The sequence below is a fragment of the Delphinapterus leucas genome, chromosome 5 (genome assembly GCF_059928025.1).
Source record: "Delphinapterus leucas isolate spDelLeu-1000000601 "Yukka" chromosome 5, BTC_Dleu_Yukka2, whole genome shotgun sequence".
In the NCBI taxonomy this organism is placed as follows: Eukaryota; Metazoa; Chordata; class Mammalia; order Artiodactyla; family Monodontidae; genus Delphinapterus; species Delphinapterus leucas.
In genome coordinates this window covers 109,248,320-109,265,683 of record NC_143133.1, presented here as the reverse complement: position 1 = coordinate 109,265,683, position 17,364 = coordinate 109,248,320, and the positions used below count along the sequence as shown (strand labels likewise).

Sequence of the window (17,364 nt, the reverse complement as noted above, 5' to 3'; positions counted from 1 at the left end):
AGAGTTTATCTGAGTTGAATGGGGAAGGGTAAACTCCAGAACCAATCGGGACCCTGGCAGCATGAAAAGGAGGCGAGTGGGTTGGTTATACACATGGTCTGCCCTAAATGTCAGAGCAGGGGATTTTGTGTGGGGGCAGAAGTCAGCATTTGCAGTAGGTTTTCAGTAAAGTAGGGTTAATAGAGAAAGAAGCAAATGTGAGCTAAAAAGTAATAAAAACTTTATCCAACATAGGAAAGAAATGAAACAACATTGGATGCGGTAAGATGGCTGAGTCATGCAGCTTGAGATTGCCCAACTGTTTTTACATCTTTATGTACTCTAAGGCTTTATAATGCCCAATGTAGTGTTGTTTATTTAATTAAACTTTGTGGTAGAACTTTGTTTTGCTTGTCCCATTTTCCAGATATTATTAGGAATGCTTAATCATATCATTAGGAAGTAGTATCCAAAGTTATTGGAGAAATAAACTGTCTCAGATATTTTAGTTTTATTTCTCCACATTAAATTTTATCTTTCTAGATTTAGGTCTGAACATCCAGTAGAAAACTTTAAATTCTGATTCTGCTACCTACTGGATTTGCTGCAACTTGCTAACAGAGATCTTATTTTGGAAATATTTGGACAGTTAACCAACAGTCTTAGGTCTGATGATTGAAATAATCAGCTCTTCCCCAAACTCCATGTCATTGATCTTGTAGTTTTCTGTCATGTGTACCTCCATCATGAAAGGTTTTGCTAAATACTTTCCTGAAAAATGGTAATCAGAGACTTTAGCAAAGTCCAGATACATCAGTCCATCAAAAAAAAAAAAAAAAAGAAGAAAAAGAAGAAACAGATTTTCTCCCTTTGAAATCTGTAGTTCTGTCTAGAGATTTTTGTTTTATTTTCAAATAAAAAATGCTTTTAATAATCAGTCCTGGAATCTTCCTCATGTTTTATAAATACTCCTAGATATAAATTTTCAAAATTTACTTTCTCTTCTTTGAATTTCAAATCTATATTTGTCTGTTTCCTATTATCATGCATTTATTTCATTCTCCATGATTTATCAAAGGCTTAAAATTTGATTCAACAGTCTTGTTTGGTGTTCTTTTAGAATTTTTGGAAAGGTCTCAAACACGTTTCGAAGGGCTAATTTTTATTCCTTACTTTGGGCTTTAGGGCCTTTTCACCAATATTCTGCTTCCAAAAACTTGAGAATTATGTTCCCTGGCAACTAAGATAGAACTTGATAGAAACTGAACAGTTCCAGTCTTATTACCATGCATTAATAGGGTTCTATCACTTCCATCTGAAGATTTCTTCCTTGAATATTCAGAATAAAATAGATGATATCCTGTAGTGATTAGACACATGGGCTTCAGAGTGTGCCTACCTGGATTTGAGCCCTTGTTCTGCCACTTACTGGCACTGTGATCTCTTTGTGTCTGCATATGGGAGTAATAATATTCTTTTCGTAGCACTGTTGTGAAGGTTACATGAAATACCACCCAAAAGGTACTTAGCATAGTGCTGGGCACATTGTAATTGCTCAAAAATTGTACCTAAACTATGATGTTGAAAGAGAGATATGGTATTGAAGCAAGGAGAAATAAAGTTTGGGGGGAGGTTTCCAACATGATAGAAATGCAGTGGTGCTAGGAGATTGAATATTCTGCCAAGGATCAAGGTGTTACTTGCATATGACATTGCATATTTGCTACTTTTGTATATGGCACTTCCTATTAGATTCTACTGCAGTAGTTTAACACTCATGACAAGGGATGAATATAGCCATTTAGAGGGTGTGTAACCCCTAAGGAGCCAGTAAACTTATCTGAGCTTTGACCTTTGCTTCCTGTAAGCACTTGGAAAATGTCAGGTTTTTTTTTTTTTCCCCTGAATCTTACCTCAGATGCCCTTTGGCGTGTCTAATATTTCAGACACTACCCTTTGAGACATGCATTTTTCTCCTTCCAATCATCCCCTCCCTTTATAAACATGGACTTGGATCCTAGCCTGTATCTAAATGGGCTCTCTCCTTGTTGAGAGTGTATTAAGATCCATTGATCTTCACAATCTTGAAGTCATCTGTAGCCCCCTGTGTTAAGGTCCATGCTCTGTGTTGTTTTGTTCCCCTGTAGGACTTTCCCAACTCTGAATTCTGCCTCTTAACCTTGGAGATAGACAGTGAAATCTTTGTCTAGTTCTAGATTGTGTGTTTGTCAGACTTTTTAGGGTAAATGGTAAAAATAAACATGTCAGAATAATTTACGTACAAGGATGTTTATTGCAGCTTTATGTGTGATGGTGAAAAATTGAAAACAGACTAAATGTTTATCAACCAGAGAATGGTTAAATAAATTATGTCACATCCATAAGATGGAATACTAGGTAGACATTAAAATAAATGAGGTATATTTATATATAGTTGTATAAAAATTTTCTATAATGTTGGTTCTATAAGAGCAAGTTGAAGAACATTATGTACAGTATGAGCAGTTCTTTTGTGTATGAACACACACGCATATATATATGTGTGTGTATGTGTGTGCAAAATCAAAAAGGTCTACAAGTATGGCAATTAAGCTCTTAATAGTGGTTATCCTGGAGCAGTGGAGGCTGGGGGCGTGTGAGGAATAAAACTTTCACTTTTATTTAATACACTTCTGTGATGTTTGAATGATTTACAGTGAGCATGAAATCTTATGATAATTAAAATATATAAAACTTATCAAGTAGAAACTGAGTTTTAACTTTATCTGCTTTAATTATGTCACTTATTGATTTTTTAAAAAATTAAAAAATGAGAAATATTTCATATCTATCCCACCTCCCATCCTTAATCCTGGAATCTGATGATAAAAATTAATGTAATGGCCCTGGAATCATAGACTCAATTTGATGCCAATTTACATTTTAATATCCAAGATTAAAATAGTAACTAAACAATTTAATAACTGATGTTATCAATTTGCATTAAATAAAAACTTTTTTAAAGAAAAATAAGGGGAAAATCTTTTCTTACACTATAGTTAAGGTGTTTTTTTTTTAATTTTTGAGTTTTATTTATTTTTTATACAGCAAGTTCTTATTAGTTATCCATTTTATACATGTTAGGGTATATATGTCAATCCCAATCTCCCAATTCATCATACACTATAGTTAAGGTTTAAAGGGATATTTGTTCAAAGGGAAATAGCTCAGAAACCAAATGTATAACAAAGGACTCTGTGTACAAGAAGTAAATTAAATACTGGGATAGGATATGGGGAAAACTAGTGCCTGGCATACCATTGTCAGGCTTACAAATGTTTTTTGTTATTTTAATAAAGGTGATCATGGTTTGCCTAAGGACAAAGACACAGAATATATTAACTCTGTGTGTGTGTGTGTGTGTGTGTGTGTGTGTGTGTGTGTGTGTGTTAGGGGAAAGAAAGAAGGAGGAGAGGGAGGGAAGGAAAGAGAGAGAGGAAGAAGGAGGGAGGGAAGAAGGGAGAGAGAGAGAGAGAAAAGAGAACTAGAGAGAGAGATATTGAGAGAGAATTGTCCTTACCTCTCAAAGTTCACTTCTCCTTGCTTATGACCTGTATTCTGGTGTAAGGTCAGAGAAGTTAAACTCTTAGAAAACCTAGAACATGGAAAATGATAAAAGTTATCAAAAAGTAAAAACCTGAGACTTCCAGCTTCTGGTCTAGCATGTAAGAAGGTTGGATGTTGCCACTCTGTCCTAACAACAAGTAAAAGGCTGAACAAACTGAAAAATTGACAACTCTCCTTAGATCCATAAGAGTAGTGAGATCGCAGGGAAAACTGCTGTTCCCCCCCCAACTGGAGAGACTGACAGGTGAATACAGGGAATCAAGGGTTACCAAAATAGAAACACATGAACTGAAAGCCCCTTGGGAACCAGTGATGGGATAGAGAAACCTAAACTGTAATAAATGTCTCAATGTGGACAACTCTGAGAGTTAAATACCCAGGGGGGCCCAGCCATGGGGAGAGGGCACCCATGCTCTTGTGCGTTCTATTTCCTGGAGCTCTATCAGGTTCTCAGAGTACATACTGCAGAAAAATCCCCTGCGATTCTGGCAGAGGACAGGGAAAAGGAACCATTTTGAAATATGCCAGAGAATTCTGTTCTTCTTAATAAGGTCTGCCATCAGGAGAAACTAGTTAATGAGAGCCTAACCTGCTGCGGTTTAATGAGCACCTAACTGACATGGGGGAAAGAAAATACCACCTCCAGCCCCCTCTAGTCTTCCATGTGGGAGAAGGGAAATATGCAGTGGTCCCCAAGTCTAGCCATCCTTTCCCACCTAAGGGGGATGGGATGGGGAGAACTGAAAAGTACTTGTGAACTTCACAGTCTAGAGGTACAGGCTCACTGAAATATTGGGACTTAATCATGTGAGTACAAGACACTTCCCTTCCCCCTAAACCTTACTGCTGCATTATATTTGTCCCTCAGTAACTGAGGGGGATTGATTCCAGGACCCTCCACAAATCCCAAAATTCTCAGATGCTCAAGTCCCTTATATAAAATGGTGTGTATTTGCATGTAACATATGCACACCTGCACATCCTCCCATATGCTTTAAATCATCTCTAGAGTACTTATAATATTTAATAAAATGTAGATGTGTAAATAGTTGCCAGTGCACAACAAATCCAAGTTTTGCTTTTTACAATTTTCTGGAATTGAAAAAAATTCAATCCAAGTTGATTGCATTGTGGATATGAAACCCATAGATACAAAGGGCTGACTCTATTTAGGACCTATTTATAGCTGTTATTTTTACCCAACACATCATGCCCAGATATCAAGAAAAAATTACAAGATATACTAAAAGGCAAAAAAGACACAATTGAAAGAGAAAGAGCAAACATCAGAACCAGACACAGATATGGCAGTGATGTTGGTATTATCAGACCATGAATTTAAAATATTTATGATAAATATGCTAAAGGTCCTAATGGATAAACTAAACAGCATTCAAGAACAGATGGTAAGTGTAAGCAGAAAGATGGAAAATCTAAGAAAAAACAAAACTGCTAGAGATCAAAACCAACATAACAAAAATGAAGAATGCCTTTGATGGGCTTATTAGTAGAATGGACACAGCTGAGGAAAGACTCTCTGATCTGAGAATATCTCAATAGAAACATTTAAAAATGAAAACCTTAAAAAAAGAGAATAAGCACTGGGAAAAAAACCTGGAATATCCAAAGACTGAAAGATATTTCCAAAAGGTGTGACATATTTGTAAGGGGAATACCAGAAGGAGAAAAAAGAGAGAAAGAAATGGAAAAAATATTTGAAACAATAACGAATGAGAATTTCTCCAAAATTAGTGTCAGACATCAACCCACAGACTCAGGAAGCTCAGAGAACAATAAGTAGGATAAACACAAAGAAAACTGTAGCTAGGCATATCATTTTCAAACTATGGAAAAGATAAAGAAAATATTCCTGGGCTTCCCTGGTGGTGCAGTGGTTGAGAGTCCACCTGCCGATGCAGGGGACATGGGTTCATGCCCTGGTCCAGGAAGATCCCACATGGCATGGAGTGGCTAGGCCCGTGAGTCATGGCCGCTGAGCCTGCACATCCGGAGCCTGTGCTCTGCAACGGGAGAGGCCACAACAGTGAGAGGCCTGCATACCGCAAAAAAAAAAAAAAAAAAATCCTGAAAGAATACAGAGGGGAAGAAACACCTTACCTATAGAGGAAAAAAGCTAAGCATTACATATCTGACTTTTCGTAAAAATCTCATAAGCAAGAATAGAGTGGAATCAAATATCTGGTGTTGGAGATAAAAACAAAACAAAACAAAAAACCAGCAACCTAGAATTCTATACCCCGTGAAATTATCCTTTACAAAAAGGAGAAATACTTTGTCAAACAAAAATTGAAATAATTTTTCACCTGTAGACCTAACCTGTAAGAAATGTTAAAAGAGGTTCTTTAAAGAGAAGAAAAATGATATGGGTCAGAAACTCAGATAAAAAAAGAAAGATCACTGGAGAAGGACTAAGTGAGGGTAAAATAAAACTTTTACTTTTCTCATTCTTAATTTATCTAACAGATAACAGTTTGTTCAAAAATAACCATAGCATTTGACTATGTATGCTTGTGTGTATATGTATGCTTATGTGTAAGTGAAATGAATGAATGACAATGATAGAAGAGACAGGAGGAATTATTTTGTTATTATAAGGCACTTTCATTGCCTGTGAAGTGGTAGAGTGTTATCTGATAGTGGACCTGGATGAATTGTTAATGTATATTGCAAACTCCAGGGCAACCATTAAAAAAAGAAGCATAATTAATATGCTAAAAAGGAGAGAAAATGGAATCATATAAAGTGCTTAATCAAAACCACAAAGAGGAGGAGACCTTCAAGATGGCAGAGGAGTGAGACGTGGAGATCACCTTCCTCCCCACAAATACATGAGAAATACTTCTACATGTGGAACAACTCTTACAGAACACCTACTGAATGTTGGCAGAAGACCTCAGACTTCCCAAAAGGCAAGAAACTCCCCATGTACCTGGGTAGGGCAAAAGAAAAAAAGAAAAAACAGAGACAAAAGAATAGGATGGGACCTGCACCACTAGGAGGGAGCTGTGAAGGAGGAAAAGTTTCCACACACTAGGAAGCGCCTTCACTGGCGGAGACAGGGGTGGTGGTGGGGGAATCTTTGGAGCCACAGAGGGTGCAGAGGGCAAAGCCAGGAGATTCTTGTGCGGAGGATGGGTGCCGACCAGCATTCACCAGTCCGAGAGGTTTGTCTGCTCACCCGCTGGGGCGGGTGGGGGCGGGGAGCTGAGGCTCGGACTTTGGAGGCCAGACGCCAGGGAGAGGACTGGGGTTGGCTGCATGAACACAGCCTGAAGCGGGCTAGTGCACCACAGCTAGAAGGGAGGGAGTCCAGGAAAAAGTCTGGACCTGCTTAAGAGGCAAGAGAGCATTGTTTCGGGGTGTGCAAGGAGAGGGGATTCAGAGCAACGTCTAAACGAGCTCCAGAGACAGGCGCGAGCTGCGACTATCAGCGCAGACCCCAGAGATGGGCATGAAACGCTAAGGCTGCTACTGCTGCCACCAAGAAGCCTGTGTGCGAGCACAGGTCACTATCCACCCCTCCTCTCCTGGGAGCTTGTGCAGTCCACCACAGCCAGGGTCCCATGATCCAGGGACAAATTCCCCAGGAGGACACACGGCACGCCTCAGGCTCTTGCAACGTCATGCCAGCCTCTGCCACCACAGGCTTGCCCCACATTCCGTACCCCTCCCTCCCCCCGCCTGAGTGAGCCAGAGCCCCCAATCAGCTGCTCTTTGAACCCCATCCTGAGTGAAGAACAGACGCCCTCAGGCGACCTACATGCAGAGGCAGGTCCAAATCCAAAGGTGAACCCCAGGAGCTGTGTGAACAAGGAAGAGAAAGGGAAATCTCCCCCAACAGCCTCAGGAGCAGTGAATTAAATCTCCACAAACAACTAGATGTACCCTGCATCTGTGGAATACCTGAATAGACAACAAATCATCCCAAAATTGAGGCTGTGGACTTAGGGAGCAAAGATATATATTTTTTCCTTTTTCTCTTATTGTATGTATGTGTATGCTTCTTTGTGTGATTTTTTTTCTGTATAGCTTTGCTTTTAGCATTTGTCCTACAGTTCTGTCTGTCCGTTTTTTTCTTCTTTAATAATTATTTTTTATTTTAATATTTCTTTTCTTTCCTTTCCTTTCCTTTTCTTTTCTTTCTTTCTTTCTTTCTTTCTTTCCCCTTCCTTCCTTCCTTCCTTCCTTTTTCTTTCTTCCTCCCTTCCTTCCTTTTTTTTCTTTCCTTCTTCCTTCCTTCCTTCCTTCCTTCCTTCCTTCCTTCCTTCCTTCCTTCCTTCCTTTCTTTCTTTCCTTCTTTCTTTCTTTCTTTCTTTCTTTCTCTCTCTCTCTCTCTCTCTCTTTCTTTTTTCCTCTCTTTTCTTCTGAGTGGTGTGGCTGACAGGGTCTTGGTGATCCAGCCAGGTGTCAGGCCTGTGCCTCTGAGGTGGGAGAGCTGAGTTCAGGACATTGGTCCACTAGAGACCTCCCAGCTCCATGTAATATTAAATGGCAAAAGCTCTCCCAGAGATCTCCATCTCAATGCCAAGACCCAGCTCCGCTAAACAACCAGCAAGCTACATTGCTGGACACCCTTTGCCAAACAACTAGCAAGACGGGAACACAACCCCACCCATTACCAGAGAGGCTGCCTAAAATCATACTAAGGTCACAGACACTCCAAAACACACAACTGGACACAGTCCTGTCCACCAGAAAGACAAGATCCAGCCTCATCCTCCAGAACACAGGCACTAGACCCCTCCAAAAGGAAGCCTACACAACACACTGAACCAAACTTAGCCACTGGGGGCAGACACCAAAAACAATGGGAACTATGAACCTGCAGCCTGCAAAAAGGAGACCCAAAACACAGTAAGTTAAGCAAAATGAGAAGACAGAGAAACACAAAGCAGATGAAGGAGCAAGGTAAAAACCCACCAGACCAAAAAAATGAAGAGGAAATAGGCAGTCTACCTGAAAAACAATTCAGAGTAATGATAGTAAAGGTCATCCAAAATCTTGGAAAAAATAAGGAAAATACAAGAAACATTTAACAAAGACCTACAAGAACTAAAGAGCAAACAAACAGTGATGAACATCACAATAAATGAAATTAAAAATTCTCTAGAAGGAATCAATAGCAGAATAACTGAGACAGAAGAACGGATAAGTTCTTATTTAAGTTATTTAAATATACTGTAAAATAAAGACTATTACAAGAGACAAAGAAGGACACTACATAATGATCAAGGGATCAATCCAAGAAGAAAATATAACAATTGTAAAAATTTATGCACCCAACATAGGAGCACCTCAATACATAAGGCAAAGGCTAACAGCCATAAAAGGGGAAATTGACATTAACACAATCATAGTAGGGTATTTGAACACCCCACTTGCACCAATGGACAGATCATCCAAAATGAAAATAAATAAGGAAACACAAGCTTTAAATGACACCTTAAACAGGATGGACTTAATTGATATTTATAGGATATTCCATCCAAAAACAACAGAATACACTTTCTTCTCAAGTGATCATGGAACATTCTCCAGGACAGATCATATCGTGGGTCACAAATCAAGTGTTGGTAAATTTAAGAAAATTGAAATCATATCAAGTATCTTTTCTGACCACAATGCTATGAGACTAGACATAAGTTACAGGAAAAAATCTGTAAAAAATACAAATATGTGGAGGCTAAACAATACACTACTTAATAACCAAGAGATAACTGAAGAAATCAAAGAGGAAATCAAAAAATACCTAGAAACGAATGACAATGAAAACACGACGACCCAAAACCTATGGGATGCAGCAAAAGCAGTTCTAAGAGGGAAGTTTATAGCAATACAATCCTACCTCAAGAAACAAGAAACATCTCAAATAAGCAACCTAACCTTACACCTAAAGCAATTAGAGAAAGAAGAAAAAAAACCCCAAAGTTAGCAGAAAGAAAGAAATCATAAAGATTAGATCAGACATAAATGAAAAAGAAATGAAGGAAAAAATAGGAAAGATCAATAAAACTAAAAGCTGGTTCTTTGAGAAGATAAACAAAATTGATAAGCCATTAGCCAGACTCATCAAGAAAAAAAGGAGAAGTCTCAAATCAACACAATAAGAAATGAAAAAGGAGAAGTAACAACTGACACTGCAGAAATACACAGGATCATGAGAGATTACTACAAGCAACTATATGTTAATAAAATAGACAACTTGGAAGACATGGACAAATTCTTAGAAAAGCACAACCTTCCAAGACTGAACCAGGAAGAAATAGAAAATATGAATAGACCAATCACAAGCACTGAAATTGAAACTGTGATTAAAAATCTTCCATCTTTTGTTTAAAGCCCAGGGCAAGATGGCTTCACAGGTGAATTCTATCAAACATTCAGAGAAGAACTAGCACCTATCCTTCTCAAACTCTTCCAAAATATAGCAGAGGGAGGAAGACTCCCAAACTCATTCTACAAGGCCCCCATCACCCTGATACCAAAACCAGACAAAGGTGTCACAAAGAAAGAAAACTACAGATCAATTTCCCTGATGAACATAGATGCAAAAATCCTCAACAACATACTAGCAAACAGAATCTAACAGCACATTAAAAGGATCATACACCATGATCAAGTGGAGTTTATCCCAGGGATGCAAGGATTCTTCAATATACGCAAATCAATCAATGTGATATACCATATTAACAAACTGAAGGAGAAAAACTATATGATCACCTCAATAGATGCAGAAAAAGCTTTTGACAAAATGCAACACATTTATGATAAAAACCCTCTAGAAAGCAGGCATAGAGGGAACTTACCTCAACGTAATAAAGGCCATATATGACAAACCCACAGCTAACATCATTCTCGATGGTGAAAAACTGAAACCATTTCCACTAAGATCAAGACTAAGTCAAGGTTGCCCACTCTCACCACTATTATTCAACATAGTTTCGGAAGTTTTAGCCAAAGCAATCAGAGAAGAAATAAAAGGAATCCAAATAAGAAAAGAAGTAAAACTGTCACTATTTGCAGATGACATAATACTATACATAGAGAATCCTAATGACGCTACTAGAAAACTACTAGAGCTAATCAATGAATTTGGTAAAGTAGCAGATTACAAAATTAATGCACAGAAATATCTTACATTGCTATACACACGTGATGAAAAATCTGAAAGAGAAATTAAGGAAACACTCTCATTTACCATTGCAACAAAAAATTAAAATACCTAGGAATAAACCTACCTAAGGAGACAAAAGACCTCTATGTAGAAAACTGTAAAACACTGATGAAAGAAATTAAAAATGATACAAACAGATGGAGAGATATACCATGTTCTTAGATTGGAAGAATCAACATTGTGAAAATGACTCTACTACCCAAAACAATCTACAGATTCAATGCAATCCCTATCAAACTACCAATGGCATTTTTCATGGAACTAGAACAAAAAATTTCACAATTTGTATGGTAACACAAAAGACCCCAAATAGCCAAAGCAATCTTGAGAAAGAAGAACGGAGCTGGAGGAGTCAGGCTTCCTGACTTCAGACTATACTACAAAGCTACAGTAATCTAGACAGTATGGTACAGGCACAAAAACAGAAATATAGATCAATGGAACAGGATAGAAAGTCCAGAGATGAACCCAAGCACATATGGTCACCTTGCTTTAGATAAAGGATGCAAGAATATACAATGGAGAAAATAAAGCCTCCTGAATAAGTGGTGCTGGGAAAACTGGACAGCTACATGTAAAAGAATGAAATTAGAACACTCCCTAACACCATACACAAAAATAAACTCAAAATGAGTTAAAGACCTAAATTTAAGGTGGCCAGACACTGTAAAACTCTTAGAGGAAACCATAGGCAGAACACTCTATGACATAAATCACAGCAAGATCCTTTTGGACCCACCTCCTAGAGAAATGGAAATAAAAACAAAAATAAACAAATGGGATCTAATGAAACTAAAAGCTTTTGCACGGCAAAGGAAACCATAAACAAGATGAAAAGACAACCCTCAGAATGGGAGAAAATATGTGCAAATGAAGCAACTGACAAAGGATTAATCTCCAAAATTTACAAGCAGCTCATGCAGCTCAATATCAAAAAAAACAAACAACCCAATCCAAAAATGGGCAGAAGATGTAAATAGACATTTCTCCAAAGAAGACATACAGATTGCTAACAAACACATGAATGGATGCTCAATATCACTAATCCTTAGAGAATTGAAAATCAATACTACAATGAGAAACCATCTCACACCGGTCAGAATGGCCACCATCAAAAACTCTACAAGCAATAAATGCTGGAGAGGGTGTGGAGAAGAGGGAACCCTCTTGCACTGTTGGTGGGAATGTAAATTGATACAGCCACTATGGAGAACAGTATGGAGGTTCCTTAAAAAGCTAATACTAGAACTACCATACAACCCAGAAATCCCACTACTGGGCATATACCCTGAGAAAAGCATAATTCAAAAAGAGTCATGTACCACAGTATTCATTGCAGCTGTATTTACAATAGCCAGGATATCAAAGCAACCTAAGTGTCCATCGACAGATGAATGGATAAAGAAGATGTGGCACATATATACAATGGAATATTACTCGGCCATAAAAAGAAACGAAATTGAGTCGTTTGTAGTGAGGTGGATGGACCTAGAGTCTGTCATACAGAGTGAGGTAAGTGAGAAGGAGAAAAACAAATACCGTATGGTAAAACATATATATGGATTCTAAAAAAAAAAACCCAAAATGGTTATGAAGAACCTAGGGGCCAGACAGGAATAATGATGCAGATGTAGAGAATGGACTTGAGGGCACAGGGAAGGAGAAGGGTAAGCTGGGACAAAGTGAGAGAGTTGCATGGACTAATATATACTACCAAATGTAAAATAGATAGCTAGTGGGAAGAGCCACATAGCACAGGGAGTTCAGCTCGGTGCTTTGTGACCATCTAGAGGGGTGGGATAGGGAGGGTGGGAGGGAGATGCAAGAGGGAGGAGATATGGGGGTATATGTATATGTATAGCTTATTCACTTTGTTATAAAGCAGAAACTAACACACCATTTGAAAGCAATTATACTCCAATAAAGGTATTTAGAAAAAAACACCACAAAGAGCAAATAAAGTGGAAGGCAAAAATAGAAAGAAAAAACAAAGGCAACAAATACAAAACAGTAACAAATATGGTAGATATTCTTCCAGCCCTATCAATAATCACTTTGAACATCAATGGTCTCATTGCACCAAATAAAAGACAGAGATTATCAGAGGGGATCAAAGAACAAGACCCGACTAGGGACTTCCCTGGTGGCCCAGTGGTTAAGACTTCACCTTCCAATGCAGGGGGTGTGGGTTCAATCCCTCGTTGGAGAGGTAAGATACCACAGGCTTCATGGCCAAAAAACCAAAACATAAAACAGAAGCAATATTGTAACAAGTTCAATAAAGACTTGGAAAAAAAAAAAAAAAAGACCTGACCATATGCTGTCTACAAGAAATCCACTTAAAATATAAAGACATATACATTAAAATTAAATGGGTAGAGAAAGGCACTTCATGATACCACTAGCCAAAAGAAAGTAGTAGCTATATTAATTTTAGACTGAGCAGACTTCAGAGTAAGGAAATTATCAGGAATAAAAATAATGCTAAATGGGTCAATTCTATGAGAAGACATAATTATACTTAATGTGTATGTTTCTAACAACAGAGCATCAAACCATAGGGGCAAAAACTGATAGAACTACAAGTTGAAATAGATGAGTCCACTACTATAGTTGGAGTCTTCAATACCCCTCTATTAGAAATGGACCAATTCAGCAAGCAGAAAATCAGTAAATATATAGTTGAACGCAAAACACTGTCAATCAACTAGGCATAATTGACCTCTATAGACTACTTTATCCAACAACAGCAGAATACTCATTTTTTTTCTGAAGCTCACATGGAACATTCACCAAGATAGACCACACCTGGGGCCATAAACACACCTTAACCAATGTAAGAGAATAGCAATCATAGAATGCCTGCTCTCAAACCACAGTGGAATTAAACTAGAAATCAATAGCAGAAAGATAACTGGAAAACCCAAAAATATATGGAGATTAAACAACATACTTCTAAATAGCATAAGAAGAAATCTCAAGATAAATGTTTTAAACTAAATGAAAGGACAACACCAAATTTATGGTGTACAGCAAAAGCAGTGCTTAGAGGGGGAATTTATAACAGTAAATGCATGTATTAGAAAAGAAGAAAAATCTAAAATCAATAATTAAAGTTTCCACCTTAAGAAACTAGAAAAAGAAGAGAAAATTAAATCCAAAATAAGCAGAAGAAAATATATTAGAGCAGAAATTAATGAAACCTAAAACAGGAAATCAATATAGGAAAGCAACAAAACCAAAGGCTTTGAAAAGACCAACAAAACGGATAAGCCTCCTTAGCTGGTCTAAGAAAAAAGGAGAGGACACAAATTGTGTCAGAAATGAAAGCGGGACATCACTACAGATCCCATGGACAATAAAAGAATCATGAAGGAATAGGATGAACGACTCTATGCACACAAAGTTGGTAACTTAGGTGAAATGGACTAATGCCTACCAAGACACAAACTGCCAAAACACAAAGGAGAAGTAGACGATCTGAATAGACATGACTATTAAAGAATCTAATCAATAATTAATAACCTCTGCAACAGAAAGCACCAGGCCCAGCTGGGTTCACTGGTGAATTCTAGCAACCTTTAAGGAAAAAATTGTACCATTTTCCTACATTTTCCTTCAGAAGATTGAAGCTGAGGGAATACTTCCTATAACTCATTCTATGAGGCCAGTATCACCTTAATACCAAAATACAGACAAAAACATAAGAAAACCATGAACCAACGTCTTTCTTAAACATAGATGCAAAAATCCTTGACTAAATATTAGCAAATTGTAATCAGAAATGTACAAAAAGAATTATACACCATGATCAAGTGGGACATAATCAAGGTATGCAAGGCTCTTTCAACATTTGAAAATCAATTTATGTAACTCATCACATCAATAGATTAAAAAAGAAAACTGGGGCTTCCCTGGTGGCGTGGTGGTTGAGAGTCCGCCTGCTGATGCAGGGGACACGGGTTTGTGCCCCAGCCTGGGAGGATCCCACATGCCGCGGAGCGGCTGGGCCCGTGAGCCATGGCCGCTGAGCCTGCGTGTCCGGAGACTGTGCTCCGCAACGGGAGAGGCCACAGCAGTGAGAGGCCCGCATACCGAAAAAAAGAAAAAAAAAAAAAGAAAGAAAACTTACATAGATTATATGAAAAAATGCAGAAAAAGCACATGATAAAATCCAACACCCATTCATGATAAAACCTCTTAATAAACTAGAAATAGAGGGGAACTTCCTTAACTTGATAAAGATATCTACAAAAAAACCCTAATAGCCAACATGGTATTTAATGGGAGAAGCTTGAAGATTTTCCACTAAGATCAGGAACAAGGTAAGGATGTCCTCTCTCACCACTGCTTTTCAATGTCATATTGGTAGTCCTAGATATAGCAACAAGTACATAAAAAGAAATAAAATGTATACAGATTGGGAAGGGATAAATGATACTTTGTTCACAGATGACATGATCATCTACAAAGAAAATCTGAACGAATCAATAAAAAAATTTTCTGGAACTAAAGAGTGATTATAGCAAGATTGCAGGATACAAAGTTAATACATACAAGTCAATCACTTTCCTATACAACAACAATGAACAAGTAAAATTTGAAATTAAAAACTTAACACTATTTAAATTAGCACCCCCCCAAAATGTAATACTTAGTTATAAATCTAACAAAATATGTACATGATCTGTATAAGGAAAACCAAAAACTCTGAAGAAAAATGTCAAAGAGGAACTACAAAATGGAGAGCTATCTCATGTTCATGGATAGGAAGACAATATTGTTAAGATATTAGTTCTTAACAATTTGATCTATAGATTCCATGTAATCCCAATAAAAATCCCAGCCAGTTATTTTGTGAATATCTACAAATGAATTCTAAAGTTTATATGGAGAGGCAAAAGTCCCAGAATAGGCAACACAATATTGAAGGAGAAGAATGAAATTGGAGGACTGACACTACCAGACTTCAGACTTACTATAAAGCTAATCAAGACAGTATGTTATTGGCAAGAGAGACCAGAAATAGAACGATTTAATATAGGTCTCCGGTCTTTGACAAAGGAGCAAAGACAATACAATGCAGCAAAGACAATACAATGCAGCAAAAACAGTACTTTCAACAAATGGTGCTGGAACATCTGGACATTCACATGCAAATAAATGAATTTTAACTTGGACTGTACACTTTTCACAAAAATTAACTCAAAGTAGTCTAAATGTAAAACAGAAAAGTATAAAACTTCTAGAAGATAACCTAGGAGGAAACCTAGATGACCTTGGGTATGGTGATGACATTTTAGGTCCAACACCAAAGGTATGATCCATGAAAGAAATCATTGATAAGCTGGATTTCATTAAAATTAAAAACATCTGCTCTACAAAAGACAATGTCAAGAGAATAAGACAAGCCACAAACTAGGATCAAATATTTGAAAAAGACATATCTGATAAAGGACTGCTATCCAAAATATATAAAAGAATATTAAAACTCAACAATAAGAAAACAACACAATTTATAAATGGGCCAAAGACCTTAACAGATATCTCACCAAAGAAGATATATAGATGGCAAATAAGCACATGAAAAGATGCTCCACATTGTATGTTATCAGGGAAATACAAATTAAAACAGTGAGATACCATTACATACCTATTAAAACAGCCAAAATCCAGAACACTGACATCAAGTGCTGGCGAGGATGTGGAGCAACAGGATCTCTCATTCATTGCTGGTGGGAATGCAAAATGGTCTAGCCACTTTAGAAGACAATTTGGCAATTTCTTACAAATCTGAACATACTCTTGCCATGTTATCCATCAATCACAATGCTTGGTTTTACTCAAAGGATCTGAAAACATACCTCTGCACAAAAGCCTGCACACAGATGTTTATAGCAGCTTTATTTATAATTGTAAAATCTTGGAAGCAACCAGGAAGTCTTTCAGTAGGTGAATGGATTAGTAAGTTGTGGTCCATCCAGACAATAGAATATTATTCAGCACTGAAAAGAAATGAGCTATCAGGCCATGAAAAGACATGGAGAACCATAAATGCATGTTACTGAGTGAAAGAAGCCAGTCTGAAAAGGCTGTATATACTGCAGGATTCCAAAGGTATGACATTCTGGAAAAGGAGAAACTATGGAGACAGTAAAAAGATCAGTGTTTGCCAGAGGTTCGGAGTGGAGGGGGAGAGATGAATAGGTGGAGCACAGAGGATTTTTAGGGCTGTGAAACTCATCAGTATGATACCATACTGGTGGATACAGGTCATTATACACTAGTCCAAATCCATAGCCTGCACAATACCAAGAGAGAACTGTAATGTAAACTATGGACTTTGAGTAATAATAATGTGTCATGTAGGTACATCAGTTATAACAAATGTATCACTCCAGTAGGGGAAGTTGATAATGAGGAGGCCATGCATGTGTGGGAGCTGAAGGTATATGGGAAGTCTCTGTACTTTCTGCTCAAATTTGCTGTGAATCTAAACCTGCCCTAAAAAATAAAGCCTATTTTAAAAAGTATATATCTTGAGGAGAATAGGAAAATTACTTAGTAAGTTATTTTTAATTGAA

The 17,364-nt window shown here is 37.6% G+C and overlaps 1 pseudogene; it reads right to left on the bottom strand.

Annotated features, from left to right (window-relative positions):
- LOC149749218 (uncharacterized) overlaps nucleotides 1–17,364 on the bottom strand; it is a 198,388-nt pseudogene that overhangs the window by 25,983 nt on the left and 155,041 nt on the right.